Source organism: Carassius auratus, chromosome 2 (genome assembly GCF_003368295.1).
Source record: "Carassius auratus strain Wakin chromosome 2, ASM336829v1, whole genome shotgun sequence".
Taxonomy (NCBI): domain Eukaryota; kingdom Metazoa; phylum Chordata; class Actinopteri; order Cypriniformes; family Cyprinidae; genus Carassius; species Carassius auratus.
Window position 1 is genome coordinate 14,602,607 of NC_039244.1, and position 12,130 is coordinate 14,614,736.

Sequence of the window (12,130 nt, forward strand, 5' to 3'; positions counted from 1 at the left end):
GTTTCTGGAAATTTTTATTTACATTTTTTGCGAAGGCGCTAGCAATGTGATCCTTTGCATACGACAAAAACGCTTAAGTTTCCATATATATATATATATATATATATATATATATATATATATATATATAGTCCTTTATACATACATACATATATATTCATTCGTGTATCTGGGTGTTTGTTGTTTTCTTGCTATTCCTGTTTAATTTTTTGCATAGAAAAAAAGTTAAAGTGAAATCATGTGATAATACAACTTCTAACAACAAAACACTGTGCGTGCTGGCGCCAGAGGAATGCAACAACCCAAATGTGTTTACGTGCATATAGATCTGACGTAAAGATCAAGGGCAGGTCTGAACATCCGGGGTACCGCCGCCAACAGCGATTGGCTGGTCAACGATACAGGTAAATTCTCTTTTGTATGTATAGCCAAGATGTCTATAATTGTTCGAATAATTGTGAAGTAATGCATGAAAAAGCTACCACAGCATGTTTAATTGTCTTGTTTAATTCTTTTAACTGATAAAGACAAAAATTATTCACAAAAGTAAAAATGTATATGATTCGTTTACACATTTGTTTACATATAAAACAGCTGTACGTTGCGAGTTTCTCAGCTAGCACACAAACATGCTTTAAAACTTAAAGATAAAACAAAATCCGATAGCAAACGTTTATTTTTACGCATAATGTTCTTTTGCTAAAATTGTCAGATAAAACATGACAAACGTTCTAAAGTTTAAAAAACTCAAAATATAGTATGAAAATATTAAATAATTTGTCCACGAAAAACCGCAGTATCGACACAATACGTTTCGCAATTTTATAAAGACCTGGAAAGTAAAAGGGGAAAAAAAGCAGTTGCGTCACAGCCCGGCGAGGTCACTCACGCGCACGCATGTTTATCCAGCGAGTCATGCACGCGCCCCCTGCCTGTGGAAGGTGAGCGCGAGAGTCTAGAGGAGAAGACACGAGCCTGGATCGATCGGATTAAACTAGAATTGAGTGAAATTAACACAAAAGAGAGAAACAGAGTCAGCGAGGACGGGACGTAGAGACACCGACTTTACCGACAGAATTTGAATTTCGCCAGTTACTCACGTATTTAAACGGATTTTCGGAATATACGAAGAGCAGTTAATTGGTGAAAACCCTAAACTGACCCGCGTTGAGGAGGGTAAGGATTCGCCTTTCTTTCTACTGATACACTATAAATCCACCGACTTTATCAGTCATACAAAAACATATTATTTATTTTCAAACCATTGTCATTGTTGTACAAATATACCCATACTTTCATTGTGAGAAAAGTGTTTTTGCGTGTACATTTAACTTGTTTTCTAACATGGTGGTACCCGCGGTATAAACCGTGTTTTAAAACGGCGAAAAGTTGTTTTAATTCAAATCTTCACAGGGAAAACCGAAACTGCACGTTAGTGTCTTCGTTTCTTTGTATTTTAACTTCTCGAAGAATCTCAAAGTAGCTCGAGCACATGCTAACATTAGCTGGTTTAGCTCATACGCACTGCATTGTATAGAGCCGCACGGATCCCTATGGGAGTGGAAGCGAGAAATGTTCGTTAAATTGCGTACAAATTATTAATATCCTTCAAGGCCTAAAACACCGCTTCTACTCTTTATATGCTTCACGAATTGGTAAAATTATTTTTTTCAAAATCACATAATGTGAGCGTTCGTTAGCAAGCTAATTGTTGAGACACGAGGTGGTTTGAACGTAGAGGTGAGTCATTGGCCGAGCCGAACGAGGGAGATCCCCGACCCCTCGTATCAACAATTTCACGCAAAATAGTTTAAGCACACAAAACTGCACGTAAGGATAACATCAAAGTTGCAGTCCTTGTGTTTTTCGCGTACAACATTGGACGAGGCTCGAAATGGTTTGTGGAAACAGAAAAGAGAGTCGGAAAGTGCGTTCGTCCGAAGGACATTAACGTATAGATCCCTGGGAAGGTTGCTTGAGGCCAGATGGCTATTCCCTCGTTCTTTTTATTATAAGTTTATACGAGTTAAAGCTCTCTCGTATTTTATTACTAACAATTCATAGACGTGACTTGTTTTCTAAGCTGAGGATAGGCTCTGTTTTAATCGCTCGGTCGGCTCCGAGCAGTGCGCTGGAGACGCAGAGGGTAATGAGCTGCTTGAAGTGACCGAGCTGCTGTAGGACACGGACAGACGACTTCATTGTCTCACAACAAGCTAACTAGCTAGCTGGACACAACTCGTCTCACGTTTCTTTTGTCCCCTTTGCCTCTCAACAGGTAGACGGGGTTTAGAGAGAGGGAAGGGAGTGAGGGAGGGGGGATCGGACGACACTTTATGTGAGGGGAACTGAAAAATGCACCTGGTTTATTATTGGACGAGTTTCCGTGTTTTCAAAAGTTTTCTATTTTGTTTATTTCGTAGTCTGCGTGAAGTCGAACAGGATTTAGTGTCTAAACTCCATATTAAAGAACTCACACGAAACTTGAAAAGCACCTGCTTCATTAACAGCGTTGACGGAGGAAAAAAAGCGAATTTATCCTGTAGTGTTTTTGATGCCGTTTTAAAACACATCCGTATTTTGTTGTTTAAATTGACTTAAAATATTCAAAACACATTTTCAACTAGCAATCTAAAAGGCATTCTTTGATGTCGGTGTCGTCGTTGTCTCGCTGCCTCTTAAGTCTTTAACCTAAGATGGCAGCTTTACATGCGTGTTGGTCCACTCTGAGCAGATATGAAGCCGGTGTGGCCGAGCAGATGTTTGACTGCTTTATAGTCGCTTTAGGCTTTTCCTCTTGCTTGCCTTTTCTTGTGGTTGCCGGGGTTTGTTCACTAGTTGCATCAAATCGAAAAGTCAAGAGCCGGTTCCTCTTTTGAACTTGGGAGAAAAAGTTTGAATTCAACATGTTGTTCCAGTAAACATTTCGTATCTAGTGCAAAGTCGCTTACAATGCATAACTTCGCCCATATCAAAATACTGGAGTGATTTCCGAGAATATATTGTTTACGAGAGTTACATAATCTTCAATGTTGAGTTCAGATAATTTCTTACCGATTTACTACAGTTTTAATTAAACTAAAGGGATTTTCGATAGCAACTTCGTTATTATAACCATTTCTTTTTACTTTAAACGAACAATTAGGGGATGTTTTCGTTGGTTCATTTTTGTCTCATCCATTTTGTACTTTTTGTATTCATTTTAATGCTTTAAAAAGATATGCATTATTGTAGTTTTTTAACGATGCAAGTATGACACATGATTGCATATTTTGCTGAATGTACTTAAATCATGTGTTTGTTCCCTAAAATAAGCAAACAAGATCAATTTAGCCATGTTCACCAATGTATATGAATGATAAATAGTGTTGGTTTGGTATTGAAATGCTTTACCTTGGCCTTCAGACACCTTAACACTACAGCAATACACCAACTGAAATATCTGGATTCATACCCTCAGTATGTGTGAATAAAACTGGGAAAAGTCAACTGTGGTTCTTAATGATACAATGAACATGGAAATCCATCACAGCTACAAAAAAATAGCATGAATGTAATTGTTTCAGTTTTTAATTATTTTCAATTCATGCAACTTGTCCTGGTACTAACTAGCCAATGACTGACTGTGACAAATCTGTAGGACGGCAGCAGATGTGGGTCAGGCACCCCCTGCATTGACACGTGCACACAAACACTGGCATTGGACAGTAATTTCAAGGCTGGTATTTCAGTTATCTGACAACATGCTTTCAATCTACGCCAGGAACAGCACCGCTGTGTGCAGGCTCTTTCCCTCCAACCCCTCCTCACTAGCTGTGGGTTAAGCAGGAGGGCTGCAGTGGCCTGTTGTGCTGCAAAACAAGCAGGCTTTTTTTCCCTTCTTGCTGACCATCCCCCTCTTCCCTGCCACAGAGAAGATGGAGGAACAGTTTCAGATGAATAGCTTGGAATGGATGAGTCTACTAATATTCAAATCAGAACTGCTGGCCTTTAATGGCCAGAGCTGTTTCTCTGAGAGTTTAGATACATTTAAAATATTTCTAAATGTATGGGCTTGCTGCATATTTCTTTTTTTTTATATATATATATATATATAAAGTTTCTATAAACTTTTTATGTTCTTTTATTATATGGGCAGCAAACAAAGTGGTGCAAATAATAATAAAAAAAATCATATCTACACTCTGCCATCTGAACCTCTGTCAGCATTTTATCTGACCTTTCTTAATATCTATAGATGCTTTCATAATCACATCCGCTGTTAATATTGGAGTGCGTGCAATTCATGCACGTTTTTGTGTCATTTCCCCATTTTTTTGTGTGTGTGTTAAACAAAGCAGCCTTTTTCCACTCGCATAACAACTTGCTGCTTAAAGCCACATTCTCTCAATCCTTAGTCTTTTTGGTAGCAGCTTTATTGTAGTAATTCCCTTAAGGTCACCTCTATTTCCCATGCGGCTACAAGCTGTCGTCAGAGCCTCAGGATATGTAACCTTAAAATCATCAGTCAAAATGAGTTTTAGCACTAACATTGACATGGCAACTAGGGCTGTGCAAAAAAGTAATGCGATTTTCATGCACATCTCATCAGTAAAGACGCTCCTGTAATTAGAAGTATATCTCCAGCATGTGCGTTCAGATCATGGTTGCCAGGTTTTCACAACAAATCCGGCCCAGTTGCTTCTCAAAACTAGTCCAAAACTAACCCAATTGCGTTTCCAGGAGGTTCCCTGATTAAAAAATTGCTTTCCGGGGTTAAAATTTAAGTTTTATGGAATGGTTGCCTTGGAAAAATTAGCATTTTAGGGGCTAAATATCACGTTATTGATATTGTCGCTTCGACCCGCGCACATGAAAAGCAACCACAGACTTGGCAACATTGGTTGTCATTTACTACACAGAGCTGTAATTCACTGACAATCTAAAAATCTGTGGCGATTCTTTGTCGATTTTGAAAGCGATTTTGTGTTAGCTGTCGGTAGACTATGGCTCTGTGTAGTAACTGCCGCTCCACCTGAACCAGTGTTGCCAAGTCTGCTGTTGTTTTTCATGTCCGCGGTTCGAAGCAACCCGTCTTTACTGATGAGATGTGCATGAAAATCGCATTCGATTTTTTTTTTTGCACAGCCCTAATGACAACTTATGAGATCAATTTTTTTTTTTTTTTTATCTTCTGTCTAGAAGGCTATTGCATTAGTATATTTCGGTCTGTGTCCCCATTCCCCAATGTCAAATGAGTACTTTTTAAAATATGCATACACTACCAATCAAAAGTTTGGGGTTAGTAAGATGTTTTTAGTTTGTTTGTTTGTTTGTTTTTTGGAAGTCTCTAATGCCTGCAAGACTTAATTTAATCAAAAGTATAGTAAAAACAGTATTTTGTATATTTTTATATATATTGTGAAAAATTGCCTTCACAGGAATAAACTATTTTGAAATGTATGGAATACTAGTTATAAAAATTTAGCAAAGCTGAATTTTTTGCAATTATTCCTTCTAATGTGCTGATTTGGTGCTTGAAAAACATTCCTCAATGTTAAAAACAACTGTGCTTCTTTACATTTTTGTTTTTATATATTTTTTCAGGATTCTTTGAATAGAACGTTTAAAAGAAAATTTTATTTGATGTAGCAGTCTTTTGTAATATGAATCTTAAGTGGAAGTCCATGACATGCAGAGTCCCATAAGACTCAATTCTTGCACTTCTCTTGTTTAGCCTGTATATGCTCCCACTAAGTCAAATAATGAGAAAGAACCAAATTGCCTATCATAACTATGCTGATGGTACCCAGATTTAGCCTTTTCTCCAAAGCCCCTTTCACACTGCAAGTCAGACACGGCATATTGCCGGAACATTGCCGGGTCGCCTTCTGTGTGAAAGCAAACACCCCCTGGGATTGATTCCGGCATTGAACCCAGGTCGGGGACCTAGTAACATTGCCGGGTTCAATCCTGGAACGAGCGCTGTGTGAACAAAAGCCAGGTCTAATGCTGTGTCGTAGTGATGACGCACGTTATCACGCGACTCTTTTACCAGCTGTTTTGAAGGAAGATGAACATTTGCGACAAAAAAAATGTGCAAACTGTAATGAAGCAGAGATCAGTTAGTTCCTCATTTTCCGCACTGACGCCGAGATAGTTCGCTTGCTTCAGTGTAAGTATAACGTGCCTAACGTTTTCGACTCATACATTACGCCCTGATGTCACGTGTCGTTATGGGATCTTTACGGGTTTTGTGTGAAAATATGCACATATCCCGGGAAATCACTGGCAGTGTGAAAGTGCAAAATCTAGTGACTCGGTAACAATTGCCGGAACACATTACCTCCGTGTATTTGCCGGAATGGCAGTGTGAAAGGGTCTCAAATGACTACAGCCCCATTGACTCCCTCTGCCAATGCATCGATGAAATTAACAGTTGGATATGCCAGAACTTTCTTCAGTTAAACAAGGAAAAAAATGAAGTCATTGCATTTGGAAACAAAGTTGAAGGTGAATGCATACCTTGACTTTAGGGGTCTAACAACTAAAAATAAAGTCAGAAATCTTGTTGTGATTCTGGAGACTGACCTTAATCTCAGTAGTCATGTCAAAGCAGTAACAAAATGAGCATACTATCATCTCAAAAACATTGCAAGAATTAGATGTATTGTTTCCAGTCAAGACTTAGAGAAACCTGTTCATGCCTTTATCACCAGCAGGGCGAACTATTGTAATGATCTCCTCACCGGCCTTTGCAAGAAGACCATTACTGTGAGTTCACACTGCCACCGTCAAGAGCGTCAGAGTGGCTGGAAGTCATTCATTTTCAATGTGAGCCAGCAGCGAGCAATGGCGCGGTGCGACTTGGCCGTTGAGAGCATCAAGGGGAGTTGAATTCAGGGCAACTTTATGGTAATGAACTATGATGCGGTTCCGCAACCAATCGGAACGTAGAAGTCCACCGCTTGAGAGGATTCCAGAGAACGCAGCTCAACATTAGGGCTCAAGTAAAATAGAGGACAGGTTGATTATTGGTGTGTATAGCACTTTATACATTATTAGGTAAAGGATCTTAATACTTCTTCCACAACAATATTTAATGAGGTTAACTTATAACGTTACCCTCATTGCGGTTAGTCTGCACAAGATCAACAAGCGTTTCTTTGCGGCCACTTTAAATACAAGATAAGCATTCACACATCTTTCTGCAGCGTTGTTAGCAGGGCAGCCAGAGTGACCTTTTTTTTGTATGTTTATTTTTTTAACTAAATCTATAAACTATAAATCACTCAATGACCTAGGACAAAAATATATTGCAGATATGCTTACTGAATATAAACCTAACAGACTACTCAGATCATTAGGGTCGAGTCGGTTAGAAATGCCAAGGGTTCACAAAAAACAAGCGGAGTCCGCTTTTAGTTATGTTGCCCGCAGTTTGAATCAGCTTCCAGAAGAGATCAGATGTGCTAAAACATTAGCCACTTTTAAATCTAGACTGCAAAATCATCTGTTTAGCTGTGCATTTCTTGAATGAGCACTGTGTGATGTCCAAACTGATTGCACTGTATTTTATGCAGCCTGAAATAATTGCACAGTCTTAAATTCATTTTAAACACATTTTTTTGTAATTTTGAAAGTTTTTAAATTCCTTGTTTTATTTTCTTGATTATTTTATTCTTTTAAAGTACTTTGAATTACAATTGTGTATGGAATGTGCTATATAAATAAACGTGCCTTGTCTTACTACTACTAACAAATATGTATAAATCTTTATTTTTTAAAGGAAAAATCATTTGTTTTTATTTTTTACAGTAAACCTCTGTAGTGCAGCACTTTGTTAAATAAGTGTTTTTCATTTGATTAGGATAAATTACATTTTAATGTCTATCTTCTATCTGATTACCAGAAAAATTAAGAATATTTTATATGGCCATATTATTGCTTAAAGGACCTTATACAAAAAAAAGAAAAGGTTTAAAATGAGGCCTGTGGCACTTTTTTATAAATTCACCATTTGTAAAATGATGTTTACTGTATCTTTTAGGAACATCAATAGCATTTGTATTAAAACTATATTCACTGAATGTAATAAAATTCTTGTTTTTAAAAATCTAGAATTGAATCGAGAGCTTGTGAATCGAAATCAAATAGAGACATCTGAATCGATACCCAGCCCTACTAGTAAAGCTTCCCCCGTACTATACTGGTGTCATGGTTGTGATGATTGTGCTATAAAGCATTTAACTGTTTTCTTCTAGAGGAACAGTGAAGTTTCATAACTTCTTGCCCCAGCTGACCCTCCTGCAGGTCCTCAGCTGGCACGCAGACAAGTGCCGGAGGCAGACTGTGTGACAGCAGGTCTGGAAGTGAAGGTCAAAGTTCTCTTCCTTTTTTTTTTCTTTCCTCCACTTTCTTCCAAATCTGCCTTCTCTGACTGTCTGTGACTTTTAGCACACACAAGCTCTTGCTTTCATCTGTGCACTAAAATGCTGCCAATGAACCAGTCCTTCTAACGGTAACCACTTTTAATTTGGGGTGAAATGAGTGAGCACACACAGCTCTCCCCAAGCAACAGTTTTTAACCCCATATGGGTGAGCTTGCACAATTAAATAAGAAAGAAAAAAGTTATCCACTTATACATCAGCATTGTGTAAAAGAACCAATTCACACAAATGGAACAGCTTTACGAAAGGGCTCGAAATGAACTTTTTACTTGGTAGCACACACCAAAAATTTTGGAGCATTGCAACTACAAATGAGATATTAACTGATTTGATACTTTCTTAACTTTTATGCAGATTTTAATTGGTTAATATTAGCTGTCGATCACTGTCACTGCTTTCCACTAACTACCGCGAAAAAAAGAAAGGGCTGAAGAAAAGAGAAAATGAAAAGAACACTGACAGATTTATTTTGTAAACAGCCTAAAGTTAAGCTCTTCTTTAAGTTTAAATAGATTTTTACCTTTTATGGTAATTTTTTCTAAAAGTGTGCATTATCATTTGAGCCAAATTCTTATATTTAATCATCAATAATACGTCATTTGGGCTGTTGATTAAGCAAATGAAAATATCAGTCAACAAAATTCATCTTTGCAATGCAGAGGAAACACAGAAGCTGCATCTGAAATGTAATTTAGATGCATTTACACACTGATTAATGCAGGATATTAATGCATTTAACCTGCAGTTCCACATGCATAAATATTTGAATATTGTAAACCTAAAATGTTGGACTCATCATGAGGCACATGGTCCGGAGCGCTGTATGACTGATGCAGCAGTTCAATTCAACTTTACTCCAAATATATGAACTGAACTGTTTTGAATACTTTTATATTTAGTAGGGCTGCAACTAACGATTATTTTGATAATCGATTAATCTGTCGATTATTTTTACGATTAATCGATTAATCGGTTTATGTACTTATATTTTAGTTTTTTCCATTTTTTCCCCAAGTAAATTATTAATAAAGGGTCTTTATCATTCAGCATAGATTTTTAAGAGATTTTAACCATTTTGCATTGTCATATCCTCATCAAAAATATACCTGGAGTTGTTTTATTATGTTAGTAATCCTTTGTCGAACTCTTCTGCAATCAAAACACTGACCCATACTCTAGCAAAATTCACAAGGAGATTTCAAATATTGTTTTCACCATGGCAGTCCTTAGAGCTCCTAAAGTAGTTTAACATCCCACACAAAGCTTAAGGAATCTTTGAGAACATATTTTCACGAAGTATAAGGAAAAACAGAATAAAATTGCAGTGCATTGTATTTTATTATTTACTGGGAAAAAGCTTTATAGCTTATGCTGTGAAATTGTAAACAATCCTTCGAAAAAAAAGTGCCAGTGGCATGAAACCTGAATGGAACTCACAATTTAAAGTAAAATCCATCAGAAGGTTGTCCAGAAAAAAAAAAATTGGGACACACACAAAAAACCTGCTGTGTGAAAAAGAGCAGTGAATACTTAGAAGTGCATTTTAAATATACTCAAACATTTACCTCTCTCATTCAGTCATAATTAGGCTGCAAGTCTGAATTATGAACTGGTAAACGACAAACTGATCACATAACATGTTTGTAAAGCTTTAAATGTTAACTGTTAAAAAGCAATGTTATCAGCTTTTACGACTAAACATTTGCAAACAACCTTGTACTGGAGAATCTGCACAAATAAAATTCTTAGGGGCCGTTCACATATCGCACCTAAAAACGCGTGGAAAACGCTAGTCGCGCCGCTTTCTCCTTCTTTCCAAAGCGCTCGGGCAGAAGCGCCCCTGAGGCGTCTGCCTTTGCTAAGTAACTATGACGTGCTCTCTCCATGACGTGCCCTCTCCATGAAGACCCGGAAATTTCAGCAAAGGATAAATGGATGCGGTGTGGACGCGCCTGGAAAAACGGGCGCATCGCACCGCGTGCGTGTCGCGACCGCGTCGCTTCCATTATGAGAGTGCATACTGCGCGCCTACATAGGAAATAACGAACTTGAGCACGCAAAAGACACGATATGTGAACGGCCCCTTAAACAGTTCAGTAGTGCAGAGTTTACAGGTTACTCTTCATTTTGAAGGCTCAAAGTAAAGTACTCCCACTTCCCACCAGTGTTGCCAACTTTTTTCAATGGAAAGTAGCTAAACCCTGCCTGAAAAGTCGCTAAATGTCGTTAGATGACGTCATATGCTAATTAGCATATTCATGAGTAGGTGCGTCATATTATCTCGCCCTTTCTGTGCTAATGTACTGCATTTTAATGCTGCAAAAATTCTCAATAGAACGTTTTCTATTATTATATTTTAATGTTTCTGTTGTCAGACAACGGAATTAATATTATAATGACTGAAACGCGGTGCATTAAGACAACATACCAGCTCTCAAAGATGTTAATCTGTGCACTAAAATCCTATTCACGACTAGTCTAATGAAATCACATACACATAAGATTAAGACAATGGTTGTACTGTGATTTCGGCTATACTTGTATGCAAAATAGAGTTAGAAGCAACAGAATATCTTTTTTTAACTGAAAATGCTGCTCCTCTCTGCTCGCTGAACAGGGCAGATAGAGATGCGTGTGCGCGTGCTTGCCTGGGGGGGAGAGAGAGAGAGAGCTTGTGCTCGTTCGGCAGTACTGGAGAGTCTCAGAGAATAAATAAGGTCTGTCAAAAAAAGTCGCTAGATTTGTCGCTAGTCGCTTTTTTGGAAAAAAGTCGCTATGGGGGTCTGAAAAGTCGCTAAATCTAGCGACAAATCCGCTAAGTTGGCAACACTGCTTCCCACTGAATGCTGCAGAGACGCTGTTCGGGAAGCACGTGACATAAAACGAGGCCAGCTATTGGCTATTCGCTACTTCACCTGCTGTACTGGCTGAGTAAAACCTCCGGTGGCTCATTACTGCCACACTTTGGTCACCGCAGATTTGAAATATGCACGAAATGAGCCGCTTATGGCAAATAAAATTTATTTAGCGACGAATCGATTACTAAATTAGTTGACAACTATTTTAATAATCGATTTTAATCGATTAAATCGATTCGTTGTTTCAGCTCTAATATTTAGCATGTTCAATTATGTCCAATATTAGTGTTAAACTGATGGACTTTAAATCTACTATTGATTTTCACCGTTGACAATATGACGATTTGAAAAATGACCATATCGCCCAACACTAGAATGCGTGCACACTTTTTAGGTGTGTTTTGTTTGGATTTTACAATATATGATAGTCAAACCGCAAATCGTAGAACAAAAATTACTCCATCCCACAGGCTTTACAGTGAATGCAGTGCATAGAATCAGTTTCATAGCGGAGCCACTCTCTTTCAACCACACTCTGAGAACTGTGCGCCTTCTATTCGGCTGGTGGAACAACATTCATCACATGATCGCTGTCACCTGCACCATTATTTGTAACTTTGGGGAGGTTGACATAAGAAATCTGTCAGTGTTTTTTTTTTTTAGCCCTTCCCATTCCCCGCGGTAGTTCGCTCCCTGTCACCTGACAGCGGAAACTAAACAATCTAAAATCTACATTAAAGTTAATGTAAAGATGAAGTTTAATTGGTTATGTTGTCTAAAGTTTGATAGAACAGCAGACAGGTCACCGTATCAACACTCAGAAGGCACATACTCTGAATGTT

The 12,130-nt window shown here is 38.0% G+C and overlaps 1 protein-coding gene across 2 annotated transcripts in view; it reads left to right on the forward strand.

Annotated features, from left to right (window-relative positions):
* The first annotated feature begins 913 nt into the window (after positions 1-913).
* LOC113117056 (chromodomain-helicase-DNA-binding protein 7-like) overlaps positions 914-12,130 on the forward strand; it is a 60,310-nt gene continuing 49,093 nt past the window's right edge. For both annotated transcript variants that reach the window (XM_026285450.1, XM_026285458.1), the window contains exon 1: positions 914-1,176. The gene's annotated coding sequence lies outside the window, so the exon portion shown is untranslated. The remainder of the gene's footprint in view (positions 1,177-12,130) is intronic.